Consider the following 19,203-nt stretch of genomic DNA (forward strand, 5'->3'; position numbering starts at 1 on the left):
ATTCTCTGTCAAAGAAATACTCAGTTTAAAACCTCACTTTGACCATATATGGTGGTGCACACCTGTAATTCCAGTGGCTCAAAAGACTGAAGAAAAAGGATGGTGAATTCAAAGCCAGACTCAGCAACTTAGTGAGAACCTGTCTCTAAATAAAAATATAAAAATGGCTGGGGAATGTGGCTCAGTGATTGAGTGCCCCTGGGTTTAGTCCCCAGTATCACCCCTCTCCCCCTGCAAAAAAAAAAAAAAAATTCTCCAAAACAAAGCCTTACTGTCTCTAAAATTTTACTATTGCTATAATGTTAGAAGTTATTATTTACATGTGAAATGTTTAGCTCCTGTATTCTAACAATCCTGGAACATAATAAGAATGAGATTAATCATTAACCAGTTAGACGAGTTCCCCTCACTCCACTTCCTCTTCAAATTCTCTCTTCTCAAGAGAGCCAGGGCATGTGATGCCTTTTGGTAGGACCTGTACCAGGGCACAAGCTGGGCCTTCTGCCTGGCAGAAAGGCTAGGAGGGCTGCCATCTGCTCTGTGGGGAGCTTGCCTTGGGAAAGAGATGAACAGCCATGATTTGCCTCATGCACAAGACAAAGGGCTCAGGAAATGAACCCCAGGAGATCCCCTTTTGTCCTCAGCAGAGCTCCACCAGCAGCCACTGTCCTCATCCCAAGCGTGAGCTCCAGCAGTGCTCCAGCAACCCCAGTAGCTCCACTGGAAATGAGGAGGACAACAGCAGGACAGGGACAGTACAGAAGAAGCAATGTCCAGGTGAGCTCCCTAAGCCTCTGCAGCTCACCAGAGGCCAGGCTCCAGGGATGAGCTGTCACCATGACACTCCAGCTTGTGCTGGGAAGGCAGCCTGCCTAGTGAAGTGGGGTGCCTGCAGAGTGGGGTCCCCGGGTTATTGGTCATGCCAGTTGGAGAAGGGAGGCATCCCAAGGCAGCAGTCAGGTGCCAAAATCAACCTAAAAGGAAGCATAAAGGACCTGACATTTCTAAGACAACTGAATCTCTGATTTCTTCTCCTCTCTCCTCCGCATGGGATTCTGGATGTCTGGTTAAGCAAAGCAAAACTACAACTGATCTACACAGTTCCTTCCTTCAACTTAGCAAGGAAGGTTTCAGGAGAAACCCACACACCATCCCCTGGACCTATTAAGTTCATATTCTGGACTTACATCTTATTTAATATTCACAGAGAAAATCATCAAACATGAAGTATTAACAATTTAATAAAAAATACCAAAAATTGCAAGAAATATCTGCATTTGCGGTCTCAAAGGTATTTGAGGGCTGTCGCAGGCTTGTTTCTATTACTTCTACTATGGGGATCGTAGCAGTGCAGGGAGAGTGACCCAGAGCAAGGGTCACATGGAGAAGAGCCATTAAGACAGCTGTGGATGGAGCTGTGTTTTCAGTCCTGAGAAGGGGACTCTGTGCAAGAGGTCAGTGGGTATGGGGTGAGCATGGAGATGGAGGGAGGGGAAGGGTAAAGGGTGTCCCTTTCTGGGCTTGCACTTTTTGGTGGGAGCAGGTCTGAGGTGTGAGGGGGTAACGGAAGTGCAATCAAAGCTGGCAGATAAAAAAGGGAAAAATAAAAACCATCAGATTCAGGCAAACTGCCCACAAATCGTGCTCTAGGCTTCTGACTTCCTAATAGTTTGCTGCTTTCTGGAGCCCAGATATTAAGGTTTTAACTGAGTGGAGCTCAACAAAAGCAAGTATGATTTTTAAACTAATTAGAAGAAACTCACTTAAGAAATCGTACCATCACCTAGGAAATTATGATCTGAAATGCTGCTGGGCACAATGACTCTCGGGACTGTCAAGTGCCAGAAGGGTAAACAAAGTTTCTGTGTCCTGCTCTACCTCTGCCCTGTCCCTCCCAGCCAAAAACTGGCTTCTTGTTTTTTTTGTTTGTTTGTTTGTTTTAATGTTCCTGCACAAGACACTATCTCTCTGGGGCTCCGTGTCCATCCTTCCGCTTTAATTTCCTCACTGTCAGTCATACATTTGTCTGCTAATAGTAGCCATCTCAGAAGTTTGGTGTTAGGACTGGGATCTGCTGCAGGTCCAGGGCCGTGAGCACATCCCCACGGAACCAAAGTATAAAATGAAAAAGGCTTTGTGTTGATAATGATCAGTGCTTTTCAAAACAGAGAAGTGACTCATGCCAAAGCAAACGTTTGGGCTAAATTGGACTTAGATGTTATGGCTTAGCATGACACATAAAATTCACTCTGCACCCTAAGGCAAGTGCTGTTTCTTCCCTCTGGAGAGAGGAAGTCCACGCACAAGATGGCAACCAGGAAATGATGACTCCCTTCTTCAAAGATGGGTGGAATACCATCTGGACAGAGAGGCACTGACTTTTCTTTCTTCACCTCATAAACTCCAAATGTGACAAGCCATTGAAGGGATTTAAATTCTTGATTATGAAACTAGAATAAATGTAAGTGAACAATACAGGGTCTGAACTTGAGACTCAATTTATAAACAGAGAGCCACAGGATGTGATCCACGGAGCCAATAGCCACAGAGCTCTGAATTTTCCTCCCCACACCACACATTCAAGTTAACCTTCCATCTACTTGTAATATTTATATGGTAGAAAATATCCTATTTATGCCAAATGATGGCTCATATAATTTTCTAAGTTGGAACTTGACTAGATTTGGAAAATGGATGCTTAAATTCCGCCTGCCTACTAATGGCAGTTGGTTTCTGCCTGTGAATTCTGGTTTCCTGTCATTAATATTGAGGTTCTCCTGTCTGTCTGTGAATGATGCAATTCTTTCCACAGGATAAATTTCCTTTGAGAATGAGTTGGTAGAAAACATTTTTAACCTTAGTCAAGCATTGTCCATAGACATCACTCATCTAGAAATGATTTAGAGGAATTCTCCATTGGGTAAACCTTTTGGATTAAATCAAATCACGATCAACTATGTAACAACTGAACACATTTCCATTCATTCTACTGCCAGAATTCTCTCCCATTATTGCTGGTCATAAGCAGAAGAGGATTTACTCACAAAATTCATTTTTTCAAGTCTATTTTTGTGTGCATGTGAAGATGCACTCATATAGTTCATAAAAATGTAATTGTGACATTGAACTCCTTAGAAATGTACACAGGTCATAAGGGCTTTTTTTTTTTTTTTTAGTTTAACCCTTATCAGTCTTCTGCTTCTTGCTATCGATATTGTTATCCTTATCATCTTCAGATGCCTCAGCTTCCTCATCTTCATCTCCATCCTCTTCCTCACCATTCTAAAAGTACAAAATTCATTTTAAGAAGCTAAAGTTATCCATCGGTCATTTAGTAAATACACAGAAAGTTCCTGCTGTGGTCTGTTGGTTCTACTAGGCTTGTTGGACTCAATTAACAACAGAATTTTTATATTTAAGATGCTTGAGTGCAGGCATACAGGTAGAAAATGTTCTAGTGAGGCTCATAGGAAGTGCGCATATGGACATGACCCAGTTCAATGGTCAGGAAGCACTTCCTGAAGGAAGTGGGTTTTAAAATAAGAAAGTTTGCTGGGCAAAAAGGAAGCCGGGGGTAAGAACCTCAGCAGAAACCACACAAGGGGTCTGCTGTGTGGCTGGACCACCTGCTTTGTGTTTCTGTGAGTGTTGTAGGTTATGGAAATTGGGGGCGGTGGTGTGTGTAAGTGTAGGACGGCTTGACCATACAGTGCCCTTTTAGCCACATTCAGAAGTTCAGGCTGTATCCTCAGAGCAATAGCAGAATCTGGCCATGCCAGGTTCAGATCTCTGCTACACCTAAAGCTATTCAAGGCCTGTTCTGTGCTCACATATCTGCAAACGGGGCACCCAACACACGCGACCAACTTTATAATAAAGAAGATGCAATATCATAAATGTTGTAAGGAATATAGTCTCTGAGGCCCAGCTTATCTAATAGGTGTTCATTTTAGTTTCCTTCTTTATTTCATGCTTCTGGGGTTTATGGGAATTGATACTTGTGGAATGATATGTACTGAAATAAAGAGACTTAGAAGAGTAGACACAGACAGATATATAAGTTATACACTGGGAAAAGGTCTTGAGAAAAAATTTTCAACAAATGAAGAAAGTGAGAGCGGAGAAAGAATTTGATATATGTGAAGAACTTTGACCTGCATGGTCTCTGGAGTTTCCAAGTTTCTCAGATCTCTTGCTTCCCCTGATGATTCAAGTCAGAATCAATGTCATTAGTGCATCGGACCATGCATGATTGGGCTAGGTTGTCCCATTAAGTGGGAACATGTTGTCTATCCTGAGCCACCAAATGGGAAACCTGAGGACTAGGTAAGGTAGAATTTTATCTCATGATGACTGTGATAAGAGAAGTCATAGCCAGCTTCAATTAGATTGCTATATCCATGTTCTTTCTGTTTGACAGGAATTAGACTCAGTTTACATAGATAAGTGAATCATTACAAAAAGCAAACAAACAACAACAACAAAAACCTTGCAAGGTATTTGCATTAGTTGTATCAGCTGTGTTCATCAGCTCATTCTTCAATCTGTGACTCAAATAGAAAGAATGTACCTAGGGACCTGGCTTTTCAAGCAACTCCTGCTGACTCCTGTTTGTTTTGGGGCTCACTGCTACTCATGCCAGATCACAATCTGCCTTCCTGGAGGAAAGACATGACATTTCCAAAGAGAAGCTCCTCCTGCTGGCAGAAGCAGCCAGAGCCCAGGTATCTCAAGGCCAGCAGAAGAGAAAAGGAGAAATCTGTAGCTTGTTGCGCTTTGAGGGTTTTGTTCTGGGCTTTACATATGCCTGCTGGGGCCACTCAAGTGATGTAAATGCACAGTTCTGCAGGTGATTAAGACCTGGAGGTCTGAGGGGAGGTAGGGAGCCTAGAAGACAACCCATGGTCTCTCAAAAACAAACAAGCAAACTCTGCTAGTCAAACCCTTGCCTGCAAGCTTGTCTGATGAGGTCCAAAGGCCCCTGTTTACACCAACCTCCCAATAGGGTTGCCATATTCCTGAATAACTTCTCAGAAGCAAATGATTCATGAGCAAAATTTAACTACTAAAATTTTCTGATAAGCATCATAATTTCTTTATGATTGAAAGTTAGGACAATGGCAGTTTTCAGTTAGAGTTATTCCAGTTCTACCACTTTTGAGCTCTGTGCTTGTTTTTTCCTACCAATTCTGTCTTGGGGGCAAATCAGTTTACCTTTTCTGTCTTGGTCTCCCCATCTGTAAAATAGGCATTTTGGCAGAGAAAAACAATTAGTGCACTTATGGGTATACATTTAAATATTCTCAATGCACCTCACAAGTGGTTTTCATGAACATTAAGTGAGATATTTTATAAAAAGGCTCTTAGAGAAAGCCTGGTAGGTTTAAACACACGGTGTTACCTAAGTTAAGTTACCGACTTTTTCTCTCTAAAGTGAGAATCGATTATAATCTGTTATCTAAGATTTACTGACATACTTGTAAGGAGGAGTTTCCCTGAAATTATTCAATCACTCTTCTTCTCAAAAATATTTAAAAAATATTCTTTCTAGTTCAACGTTTAGAATAGGTATAAGTACTCCACCTAACCTGTCGGCTAAGGATCTTTGAGCTCAGTGATTCTTGTCAAACTTTAACACATAGGTGAATTATCTGGTGAGCTTGAAAAAGTACAGACTTCTGGGCTCATCCACAGTTTCTGACTCAGTAGCTCTAAGGTGCTGAATGAGAATTTGCATTCTGATTCTTTCTAATGCAATACTGATGCAGCTGAACTGGGGCCCAGCTTGAGAACCTTTGTCTCAGGACATGAAATCTAATGTGTGTTGGGGAAAGAAGTTTGAAAATGCAAACAGTAAATTTATTTCTCTGTGTGTATACATGCAAGCCTGCATCTACATATATAATTTAGCAGATATATAAGATTATTAATATGATTTACAATATACATAGTTAAAATGTAAAACATTAAATAAAGCATCATGTAGTATAAATATCTAGGATATCTAACATTCATGGAACGTGTCTTATTAGGTTGCCACATTAAAATGTTTTAAAACATATTTGATTTCACAAATACAGTATTTTTAATTTTGTGAAATGTGTGACCAACCCACTTACCCACTCACTCCTTGTCTGACAGAACTTTCCTTGATCACTGCTCATCTGGGGCATGAGGGCTTTCTTGATATCTGCTTTTATGTTTATCCTCTGCCCCATCCTCTTGGGAAAGCTCAATAAAGTAAAAATTAATTAATCAATGCACAGAAACAACTTCTTGCTTCTAGACGTGCAATTTATGTGCATGTGGTTGAGATTTCCTGAGATTTATAGCATGTTATTCCTTTTTTAAAAAAATTAGGGATTGAATTTAGGGGCACTTAAGCACTGAACTATATCCCCAGCCCTTTTTACTTTTTATTTTGAGACAGGGTCTCACTAAGTTTTATAGGACCTTGCTACGTTGCTGAAACTGGCCTTGAACTTGTGATCCTCTTGCTTTGTTAGAGTCTGTAAATAAGTCAAAATAACACCTGGCATTTTGTCAGGGGAATGTTAAAGTTCGTAAACAAGTCTGGATGGTGCCTGGCAAAATGCCAGAGGGAGTGGTTTGAGAAGTAACAAAAGCGAGCCATTAAGTGTAGAGATTCCTGATTGGTTGACTGATGTATCTAGTTTATGCTAATTAGATAAGCTGTGTGGAATGTATAAATACTGCTCCTGTCCTGCAATAAACGGCTCCTACTCCTGCTGTATCAACGTACACAAGTTATTCGTCACCCCCCGGTTATTCTGCTGCAGCCGGACTGCGGCATTGCTTCAGTCTCCTGAGCTGCTGGGATTACAGCCATGTGCCAGTATGTCCGGCTCCTTTTACCAAACTATGACTATAATGTGTGTTAAGCTAGGTGATGCTGAATTTTTAATAAGCATTACTTGCTGTGTAGTAGTATTTAAGGCAGAGCAAGGGCAATGAAAACACCATTAAGCTTATATATTGCAACTGAATTTTTCTTATTTGAAGTTAAGTTTTTCTTATTATGAAGTAAAATGCAGGGTTACTTGGGAAAGATTCATTTTTCCCTCCCTGGGTGGAAAAACTGACAGGAGGGGACTCATACCTAGGGAACTGATGCTCTAGTTTTACCACACATGGGCTTTTTTGTACTGTGTTAATCATTGCTCTTATAAATGTGGGAGGGTGCTAGGATTTGATGATTAAATCTGTGTGTGTCAAGAAGTAGAAACACATTTAAACATGTACTGATTTTACTGTATTTTCTTATCTCATTGAAGATGTAGGAGTATATTATTAAAGCAATCACATTCTCAAAAGAAAGAATTGAGGGGCTGGGGATGTGGCTGCGTGTGGCCCAGGTTCGGTCCTCAGCACCACATACAAACAAAGATGTTGTGTCTGCCGAAAACTAAAAAATAAATATTCTCTCTCTCTCTCTCTCTCTCTCTCTCAAAGAAAAAAAAAAGGAAAGAATTGATTCTCATCACTACCTGTTAATGTATATGTTATCTGAGGATATAAAAAATGTAGATCTCATGTGGTTAAATTGCCAGTGGAGATCTGAAATTCTGTCAAGTGATGAGACAGTATTCCCAGTCGGGAGGTGCCTCTCAAGACCACAGTGTCCCAGACATAAAGAAATGCAGTTTCCCAATGCCTGATTATCTAAAGGATCACCCACTTTCTTTCTTTCTTCATTCATAGCTTTTTCCTCTTTTATTGTACAGGTCACAGACTTGACATTGTGCTTCTAGATTGAGTCAGAAGTTAAAATTTGGAGAATCAGACCAATTACTAAGACGGCCTTTTTAAAAATTTTTTTTTAGTTGTTTACGGACCTTTATTTTACTCATTTATTTATATATGGTGCTAAGAATTGAACCCAGTGCCTCACACATGCCAGGCAAGCACTCTACCACTAAGCCAAAATCCCAGCCCCTAAGAGAACCTTTTAAAGAGTTGGTTCCATCCACTCTTAGGGAGCTATGAATAAGAGGTGGATAATTAAATTCATTCATATCATCAATTGTAAGAAATAGGCAAATATATATATATATTTTAATGTTTAAATTCAAATATAGCCAAGATTTGATGTCAGGCTCCTGTATTTTGTACCTATAAATTTAGCCAAAATCCTTGATGAAGTATCTCTAAGCTTTGGTTTTACTTTCCTTGTTTTAGGTTTTATTTTAGCATTAATTAAGCATATTATACCATTACTACTGTTAGATGTATAGCTAATACACCACTGATTTTCCACTCTACTTAGATAGATTGATGACATTTGATTATAAACACCTTTATGAATTTAAGATGATGCAGACAGTATGCTAACCAGGAAACTGTATTGTGGGGAATGATTTATTCATTCTCTGTTGACATTTCTAATGTAGTATATTCCTCACTAAGTAGCTCAGTGCTTTCTTGTACTACGAGCATCTATTTGTGATTAATTTCAGGTTTTGGTATGTGATTCAAGTAAAAGTAATAATGACATTTATGGGGGTTTATTTATTTAATTAATTCACAAATCCTCTAATTTTCCTAATTTTAGTTTCCTTGACATTTTATTGTAAATTGTGAACTTATAATAAGTTCAAAACTTATCAAACATATCAAACCATGAACACAGGAACTTCTTTCAAAGTTAAAAAAAAAAAGAGTATTTGAAAATATGCACACCCATAGAGGATTCTGAAAGTATAGGAAAGCTTAAAGTATAATTTGTGCATAAGAAAACAAACTGAGGATTTAATATCACTAATTTAGTTAACAGTTCTGGTTTGGGGATTTCTGTGTAACCTCATAATTCTGGTACAAGCTGGAATTCCTGGCATAGTCTTTCCAGTGAGTGACAGACAAGGAAGTTGAAAGGGCACATTTAGATGAAGGATTGTGAGAGGCAATAGGTCTCACTTTCAAAAATCTGGATATGTGAGACTTTAGAGTTGAGATTGTTGTAGGGACAAATGAGGCAAGGCACCGAAGATAGCAGGAAACAGTTTTATTTGGCTGCAGCCAGGCTCAGAAGGCACAGCTTTTGCTGTAATCAATTAATCTCCTGAACCCCGAGTTCAGGGAGTTTCAGAGTTTTATACCCAGCATGTAAGGGGAGGGGCTCAGAAGTTCACAGTCTGCAGAAATTCACATAAAAGCAGCTTTTTCTTTCACTGTTCTGAGCAAGTTAACTCTTCAAGGACAACACCTGAGAAGGGGAGAGTTTCTTCTTCCCTTTCTTTCCTCCCCCTGCCAGCTGTTACCATGGAGCCCATTTGTAACTTATCTTAAAAATATAGACATCTCTGTGAAGCCCAGCTCAAGGCCAGAGGCCTTGTTTGCACATTTCTTCAAAGTACTATCTATACTGGATATGTTTGTGAAAAACTAGTAAGGGGGTGTCCAGCACCTGGAGTGCTGGTTCTTCTTGGCCAGTGGCCAAGTAAACAGGGCGACGCAATAATAGGAAGTTTATCTACATTGGACTCTCTTGCAGAGACTCTTTTGCTGACAGTCCTAAAATCAGCCATGGTGAAGAGGGCTTTTCGGTGGAGAAAGTGGGTGCCACTTCAAGATATCATCTCCAGGTTTCTTTTAACCATCTGTTTCTGTCAGTTCTATACAAACAGGTTCCTGGAGGCCAAGGGGAGGTTCTGGAGAGCCATTTGCCCCTTTCCGGTCCACTTCAAGCAGAGATTTCCAGCACACTGGTCTGGTTGAGGTGCTTATGGGACTGCTGCTTGCCAAGAACTTTTAGCCTCCTTTCTCTTCTCCAGGGCGAAGTTGCCTACCTGAGGGACATCGTTCCTTCTGGACAGGCAGAGCTCAGCCTTTACCATGGGGCTTTATCCTAGGCTTTTCCCCTAACTGTTGCTGGTGGGCTTTGGTCTCTCCACAACCACTGGTGTGAAACCTCTGACCCTGTTCACTGGCAACACCCACATTGCTCATTGACATCCATCAGGGCAAGATGGAGGATACCTTCCATGGTACATCCCTTTGCAGGAGTCCAAATTTCTTCCCTCAGCTAGGGGAAGAAGAAAGCAGCTCACCCTGCCACCCTCGTTCCCGGTCTTTCATGTATTGAAGTGGCTCTTCCTTTCTTCCATCTTGAATATATTTTGTTCCCATGCTTAGATACCAAGTCTTCATCCTTTTTTTTTTTTTTTCCTCCAAAGCCTGTTACCAAATATGTTGTTCTACTTCACACTCTACATAGCCATTCTCTTTTATATTTGACTGAAAGGGGGACTTCTCAGGAAAACCACCTCAAAAAAATAGCGAAAATGGAAGCCAGCACCACAGAGGACAAAAGGTGATGCCCTTCGTTTTATGGGCCACAATGCCATTTTACAAATTGTTCCTCTGTTCATTGTTCAACAAAGCGGTATGGCCTTTAGTGATCAGGATATCAGTGAGAAAGTGGCCTCAACTGCTGAAATTTTTGAATTTAAAGTATGAAGGCCCTGGCACTTCTCCTGCTGCCATTCCAGCTCAGCAGGATCATGAGTTTTCTAAGCAAGTGCTCAGGGGAGCATTCATAGAACTGACTGCCTTCCAAGTTCTGAATGGAATGTTTATGTGTGGCTGCTTGGATCTGCTGGTTTTACACTCTTTAATAGTAACTTAGAGATATTGTGGACTGTGGGCCAGACAGAGGACCAAGCCTCTTCAAACTGACCTCTAAGGTAGGCATTTCACAGGTAGATTCCAGACAGTCTCTGGCGCTCTAACTGGCCATTCCCTTTGGTCTAGGCCCTTCTTCATGGCCATTCGAATGGAGATTTTATGACTCACACTAGGAACAAACAGTCTTCAGTCAAAGGGGTTCCCGAGTTTATTGATGTTTCATTGCTGCCAGTCTGTTATAAGAGAAAATGTTGCTGTCTTTTCTTACAGGATAGCTGTAAACCCATAGGTTTAATGTAACATCTGAGCATCCTACACAGGTGTTCAGTATCCAAAGCAGGAAGCAAGAGTTTACGTGATCATCTAGGGATCAGGGGAACAAATGTCATGGTGACAGAGGTACTGGTTTCTCTGACCCTTAGATAGGAAGCTCTGATGTCATCTTTCTTCTAACTTAGAACTAACCAATTGAATAAAGTGATCTGACCTCCATTTCTCTCCGGCATATCTGGGTTCTATTTCCATCCTTCCTTTAAGAAATCAAAGTGACAACCCAACATCCCTGAGGTTCGTAGTTGTTGTCTCCTAAAACTGAGAGGAGAGTTCAACTCAAAAAGATCTGTAATTTCTCACAGTGAACACACACAATTTACCCTTCTAAGGGTAAACTATTTTTATATGTGTGATCGCATGGAGAAGCCAGAATTTTATTCCATAATTTTAAAACTGTATATTTTATGAAACATTAATGCAAGCTGTATGTTCACTCTGAGGATACAGATGAACTATTCATTTTTATGTAAATGAGTGGTTATTACTGTTCTTTGAAGATCTATGACATAAAAAATACTTAAATTGTGACAGTGTTTAAAAACAATAAGGTTTAGGTACTGGTATTGATACATTGATTTAGCAAGCTAGAGATAAACATTAATAGGTCAAACATTTAAAGATTCTGGGTAAACATTTGAAGGGTCACCAATTTATCCGACATGATTTCTTTATATTCTTCTGTCTTTTGTCTTCCTTATATATTTATACTGATTAAAACTATGAAAAACATATGAATGTTTATATGTATATATACTAATACTATATAAGACTATATTTATTGAGGCATATAAAATTAAGATGTAAGTAATTGGAGTTCTTTAAATGTATATTTATTGTTTATTTATAAAACATTTGTGCACATAGCAATGCAGATGAGTGATATATTTTGATTTGGTTTTAATTCCACATAATCATTTATATAGTGATTATTTCACACCCAAGAGCACACACACAATTTAAAGTATGGTTCTTTGGAATTCTGATTCTCAACCAAGTTTTCAGAACACTGGTTAAAACAAAATATCAGATAAACTTTTTTAGAATTCTGAAAATTAACCAAAGATTTGCAAAAATCTAAAGGGCATTTATGTAAGAACAACAAGAAAAATCTCAGTTAAAAAAAGTATGCTTGGTGGCATTTCAAGTTACCTTATTCCCAGCTCCTCGCTCCAGCTTCACAGAAGCTTAAAATCAATAGTCCAGTAGCTACAATGGTCATAGTGTAATTGACAGAATAATGTCCCCCAAAGATGTGCATATTCTAAGCCCCAAAGACAGGATTATGTGTCCTTTTGTAGCAAAAGGAACTTTGCAGATGTGATCTTGAGACAGGAAGATGTTCCTGAGTGTCTGTGAATCTGCTATAGTCTCAAGTGTCCCTAGTAGAGCAAGGCAGAGAGTGAGATCTAAGGAAACACTACACTGCCAACTTTGAAGACTGGGGAAGGAACCCGGAGCCAAGGAATCCTGGCAGCTCTGAAGCAGGAGAAGGCAGACAAGCAGAGTTTCCCTAGAAACTCCAAAAAGAACAGAGTATGGTTGGTCCAATTTAAACTTCTGCACTGCTGACTGTGATATAATACACATGTGTTGCTTCAGCCACTAAATGTGGAGTGATGTTCCTGAAGCAAGAGAAAATTAATACAGACATTGATATCTGCAAGTGGGACACTTTTTTACTATTTAAAGAATATGTATGTGTTTTTGGAATTGAGAATGGATGGAGGCTGGAAGAATTTGGAGAAGCACAATAAAAAGTGCCTGGTCTACTTCAACCAACTGTTAGTAGAAACATCATCATTTCCAAATGTATTTCTGACACTGCTGCTTGTGAGAGCTTTGGAGAAAATAATGTTACTGAAAACAAGAGGAAAGGTGATTCTTGTTATGTAATCACAGAATTCTTAGCTTAATTGTGCCCTGAGGTTATTTGGAAAGAGGAATTTATAAGAAAGGAGCTTGGACCTTTAGTTTCAATTTCTAAATCCAATGCTAAAATCATGCCATGTTTTTGTTTTTGTTTTTTTTAAAATTGCTTACAGTGCAATATGATAAGACAGAGAAACCTGGAAAGAAGAACTTCTCAGCAAAAAGTAATCTGGACTTGAAATTCTCAGTCTACCCAAATTTCAGAAAACACTAAAATTAGAACGCTCAGTGTCAGGAAAGAATGTTCCAGAGAGCAGGAAAAAAGGGAGTGGCTGGATAACCTTTTCCTGGTGCATGGAAGTATTAACATCTTAGAGTATTCAGTCACACAGAGGGCTCTTTAAAAAGGTTATGTGAGTAACTTATGATCTCAGCAGAAGTCGAGAATGCAGGTGTCCTTGTCAAGGCAGCCTCTGGCGGAGCAGCCTGCTGTCTAACCCAGTGCATTTACATCTAGGGGTATGCCCAGGAGACTCTCAGAGTTCTTAAGGACATTGTGAAGACAGAAAGAGTGCCCAGCTGGGGCTGAGAAAGACAAGGAAGGGAATAAATAAGAGAAATTTTCTGGAATAACAAATTTCTATGTGCAGGAAGTGGTCTAAATTACTCTGCTGGAAACTCCTATGCTTCCCTAAAAAAACTGGTGATTTTCAGGGCAGAGCTGCAGGAACTGAGTGCTGAGTCCCGGAGCAGATGATGAAACTGACAGTCATGAGCATTATCCCAAGGCTGTGACACCTAGTGGAGCTGACATGCTGGATTTCAAAATTACAGGGGTTAACGATTCCTTTTCATTATTTTCTCCCTTTTTGAACAGAAATGTCTTTAACAGGTGTCCTGTACCTCTACTATCACTGGGTTATAGAAATAGTAACATATTCTCCTGTTTTATGATCAAAGTTGGAGAGAAATTTTGATTCAGGATGGGGGGATGGATCATATCAAGAATCACAACCAATATATAGTTTGCTTAAAGATATTCTGAACATTTGAGTTGATGCTATTTATATGACATTTTGGACATGACTTAATAATATAATGTCATGAGATTTTGGAGACTTTTGTGGATTGAATATACTTGGCATGGGGGATGGATATAAATCTCTGGAAAACAGAGGCAGGACTCTAGTAGACAAAATAGTGGTCTCCCAACAGAATCATGTCACAATCCCTGGAGCAGGTAAATATATTACATACGTGAGAAAAAGGTATTTTTCCAACATGATTACATTTAGGATCTTGAGATGTAGACATTATCCTGGGCTATCCTATTGGACCCAATATAATTGCAATGATCCTATGAAATCTCACAGGATGTCAAAAATCTGGAAAAGGCATGTAAAAAGATTCTTCCTACAGCTTCCAAAGCAAAGGCAGCCCCAAGATCCCACTTTAGACTCTTGACCTCCAGAAATGAGAGATGATGCGTCTGGGCTCATTTAATCAACTGTATGTGGTAATTTGTTCCAATTGCAAAGGAAATTAGTAAAGCTGAAAACCAGCAGCCCAGCCATCCATCATGAAACAGAAAAGTGCTGGAATCTCCCAGGTCTCATACTCAGAGAACTATCACTAATTGGTCTGGAAGTTCCACTGAAACCCACTGCCAAAGCTTGTCTATATGGAATCTGGCTCTAAGCTCCGTTGACAGGAAAGAACAGAGTTTTCCCATAGAGCGATTTTTGAAAACCATCAGTGAAACTTATTAAAGTAGCAATCAAATAAGACAACGATGACAGTTGGGAAATATAAAAATCTGACCAAAGTCTCATGAAAAGCTGGGGAATAAGGTATCTATTGAAGGAGCTTAAAGTTTTGATATGATGCTAGAAATCTAAGAGGAAAAGTACCTGTGCAGAACTGCACATACACCCCAAAAATACTTGACAAGGAAATAACTTCTCCTCCTGATGGCCTTAGGGTTCTGTGCAAGCAGGAGAGGAAGCTCAGTCTGAGTTGTAAAATGCCTGCTGGATTATGAAAAAGGCTGTCCCTGAGCACACACAGCACCCTCACAAAACCTGGGAAACCAGGGTCCTTCAGGAGAGCTCTGTCCACTAATGAAATGAACACCAACCCAACAGTGAGCCCATGTCAGTGATCACTCATCAAAGAATATAGACTTCATGCAATTAATGGAAGAAATTCAACCAACAACAAGAAAAACAAACAATAGTAAACCCCAGGAAGGAGACAAACTTAAGTACCAGATTGGGCATATATTAAAAATACCCAGTTTTCAACAAAATTGTGAAACATATAAAGAAATAGGAAAGTATGGCCTATGCCCAGGAATAAAAATCAACAGAAACTACCCTAGACAATGAAGACTTGGCACTAAACCAGAGAAAAACTTGAATGTGATATATTTTTAAAGAACTAAAGAATAAAAAACTTATCTCAAAACTAAAGTGTGAGAATGATGTGTCACCAAATATAGACTATGTACATAAATAAATAAAACTGTATTGTGCATATATTTCATTTTGCATCTATTTTATACATGATTGAAAAGGCAGCAGCATAAAGCAATAATAAGCCTATGCAGATGGTCACATGATATACAAAGTTACTGCATAATAACTAATTTTAAAAGGATTCATATAAAGCTTTATGTTTGCATGTTTATAATATATTATTGTGCTTATAATATATACGAAAGTAATATTTGGCAATAGCAGCCCAAAGGAGGTGGGTTTGAACAAACCTGTCTTGGGCTAAGGAAATGACTCCAGATGTAACAAATCCATAAGAATAAAGGAAGAGGCCTGGGGTTGTAGCTCAGGGATAGAGTGCTTGCCTTGGACATGTGAGACCCTGGATTCCATCCTCAGCACCACATAAAGAAATAAAAAACAAAATAAACAACAACAAGTAAATAAAGGTTAAATTCTTAAAAAAAAAAGAATAAAGGAAGAGAAGCAGAAATGAAGAAGAGAATAATTTAAAACATTTAAAACATCTAAAAATATGCATTCAGTCTCCTCTTAGACTCTCTAAAAGACATAAAATTATATAAAGCTAAATCATATCATTCAAATAATATAAAATTATTAGTTGTAACCATAACAATGTATTGTCTGCTTTATAATAGCAAGTTAGGTAGGCAGATACTATATACATATAAAAAATAATAAAATTAAAAATGGGCTGGGGCTGGGGATGTGGCTCAAGTGGAAACACACTGGCCTGGCATGCGCGGGGCACTGGGTTCGATCCTCAGCACTACATAAAATAAGTAAAGATATTGTGTCCACCTAAAACAAAAAAATAAATATTTAGAAAAAAAAGTGGGCTGGGTGCAGTGGCACACACCTGTAATCTCTGCAGCTCAGGAGGCTGAGGCAGGAGGATCTGGAGTTTAAAGCTAGTCTCAGCCAGAGTGAGGCACTAAGCAACTCAGACCTTGTCTCTAAATAAAATACAAACAAGGGCCAGGGATGTGGCTTTGTGGTTGAGTGCCCCTGAGTTCAATTCCCAGAATCCCTGCCCTCCAAACAAACAAACAAAATGGGCTGGGGATATGGCTCAGTGGTTAAGTGCCCCTAGGTTTAATCTCCAGTGCCAAAACAAACAAACAAATAATAAATAAATAAATAAAAATAATAGAACAAAAGAGGGAGAAAAGAATCATACAAAGTAACATTTATACATTTTCTGGAATTAAGTTAATATAACTCTAAAGTATATTTAGAAAGATATATGTCATATACACTATGAAAGTGATATACAAAAATGTTTAAATGAATTAATAAGCATAGTTCGGCCATATTCACTGGATGCAGAAGAGATCATCAAAGGAGAAATGAAAACAAAAACTATACATGAGATCTACAGAAAAACAAAGAACAATGACAAATATTAGTCAAATTATACTGATAATAATATTAAATATGAATTGATTAAACAATCCTCAAGAGGTAGAGGTGAGCTAAATGATTCTATGCTGTTTACAAAATACATACTGTAGATTGAAAAGCACAAATAAATTAAGCATCTAAGAATGGAAAAAGAGCATGAAATAATTACCAAAGAGAGTTGGAGTGGGTATGCTATCAAACAAAATAGACTCTAAGACCAGAATAATGTTTTTAGAGTTAGTTAAGGAATTTTATAGGATTAAGCAATCAGTTGGTTTAGCAATAAAAACAAATATATACCTAATAACAGATCCCCAAATTCATGAAACAAACATTGACAGAAATGAAGAGATAAATGTCAATTTGACAATGAGAATTAGAAGCTTCAATATCTGACTTTCAATACTCAATAGAACAAGGCAGGAAATCAGTGCAGAAATAGAAGGATTAGACAGCAGTATAAATCGACTAGATTTATCACACATCTGTAGAACACTCCATTCAAAACAGCTGAATACAGACTTCTCACATGGACATGAATCAGGGTCTAGAACAGACCACATGTTTGGCTATGAAGCAATTCACATTATATTTAAAGGAGTTAAATAAAAGTCACGGAGTGGGTTTTCTGACCACAATGGAATGGAAATCAATAAAAAAGGAAATCAGGGAAATTTACAAACTTTGGAAAATACACACATTGAGTGTATTCTTAAATACAAATTAAGAATACAATCAATGAGTCAAATAAATAATTATAAGAACATTAGAAAACTCTTTTAGATACATGAAAATGTAAGTTAAAGAATTAAAATACTGCTTACACAGAAATGTGTAATGCTAAGTAGCTATTAAAATAAGCAAGGTCTCAAATCAATAACTTGCCCTTTTGTTTCCAGACACTGGATAAAGAGAAAAAAAAATCAAACCTTTAAACAAACAGAAGGAAAGGGATAATAAAAGTGAATGAAGAAATTACTGCAATAGGAAATGTCAAAGCAGAAGTAAAAAAAAAATCAATAAACCCCAAAGTTGCTTTTTAAAAATTTCAAAAAAAAATTGGCATTCAAAAAAATTGAAGTAGAAAAGCACTTTCCAACTCCTTAAGGCCAGTTTTACCCTAATATCAAAACCAGAAAAAGATACAATGAGAAAAGTATACAAACAAAGAGCTCTTTTGAATTTAAACAAAATAATAATGATTAATAATAATCATGATAATAAAAAGAAAAAAGAAAACCCTCAACAAAATTCTGGCTAACCAAATCAAGAAACTAAGAAAGAATTATACACCAGGATGAGGGAAAACTTATTCTATGATTGAAAGTTTCTTTTTAAATCTGAAAGTCAGTTAACACAATACAACATAAAAATAGAATAAAATACAAAGGTGCCATGATTATCTCAATAATCAGAGGAAAAGGCATTTAATAAAAGTCAATTTTGTGATTAAAAAAAAACTAAATAACAATAAAAAGAAATTTCCTCAACCTGATGAATGGCATCTATGATAAAACAACAACAACAAACATCCCAAATAACATCATGGTTGATGGTAAAAAACGGCATGCTTTTTCTTTAAAATCGGGAGTAAGTTATAAGCATGTTTCTGAAACTTCTATTTGACACTGTACTAGACGCTATAGCCAGAGCAGTTAGGCAAGAAAATAAAAACATTTAGATTTGGAAATAAAGAAGTGAAGCTTTTTCTGTGTGTAGATGACACGATCATGTACGTAGAAAATCCTAAGTGCTCCATTAAAACATGATTAGAATTAAAAACCAAGTTTAGGACATCCTTGGGATGATGCAGGAGACCTAGTCAGCAATTCTCAACTCCTCCACAGCTCAGAAAAAAGGCAGTGAAAGTACAGCTGTTCTGAGAGGTGGGTGACAGAATGAACACTCTGACACCTGATATTGGACAGCTTGAGATCTGGAGAGACTTGGAGTTTGATTATCAGAGCAGAAAATAAGGAAAGAATTCCTTGATCTTGAACCCTGACCAGGTTAGATAGGGTCAGTGGGTAAGATAGCAAGCAGGAGAAGCCCACAAGCTTACTTCTTTGGCAGTAGATGGAAAGAAAGGGAGACCAAGATAAAACAGGACAGGAGCAGCCAAGACAGTACAGGAAATCACACAACTCAGCTAAAAGCTTGGAAGGGCAGGACAGCCATTGTAGAGAGCCCACAGTTAGTCAGCCTCCTAGAAGAAATAAAATCAATACAGCTTCTCTCCACCAAAAGATAGTGACAAATAAAACCATAGGGGGATATCTCTGAAGAGATTGTCTCACTAATCCATCTAGAAGGAACTTGTGGAGGGTCCGCGGGTAGCTGCAGGCTACTGAAGTCCCTTCCCCCATATCTTATAAAAGGGGAGTGGGGTGGAGCTGGCCCAAGAGCTGATCACTCCTGAGAAGTACTACCTTCAACT

The 19,203-nt window shown here is 38.5% G+C and overlaps 1 pseudogene; it reads right to left on the reverse strand.

The window, feature by feature from the left end:
• Positions 1-1,423: 1,423 nt before the first annotated feature.
• Positions 1,424-19,203, reverse strand: part of LOC107143135 — a 96,516-nt pseudogene continuing 78,736 nt past the window's right edge.

Source organism: Marmota marmota, unplaced genomic scaffold (assembly GCF_001458135.2).
Source record: "Marmota marmota marmota unplaced genomic scaffold, marMar, whole genome shotgun sequence".
Lineage (NCBI taxonomy): Eukaryota > Metazoa > Chordata > Mammalia > Rodentia > Sciuridae > Marmota > Marmota marmota.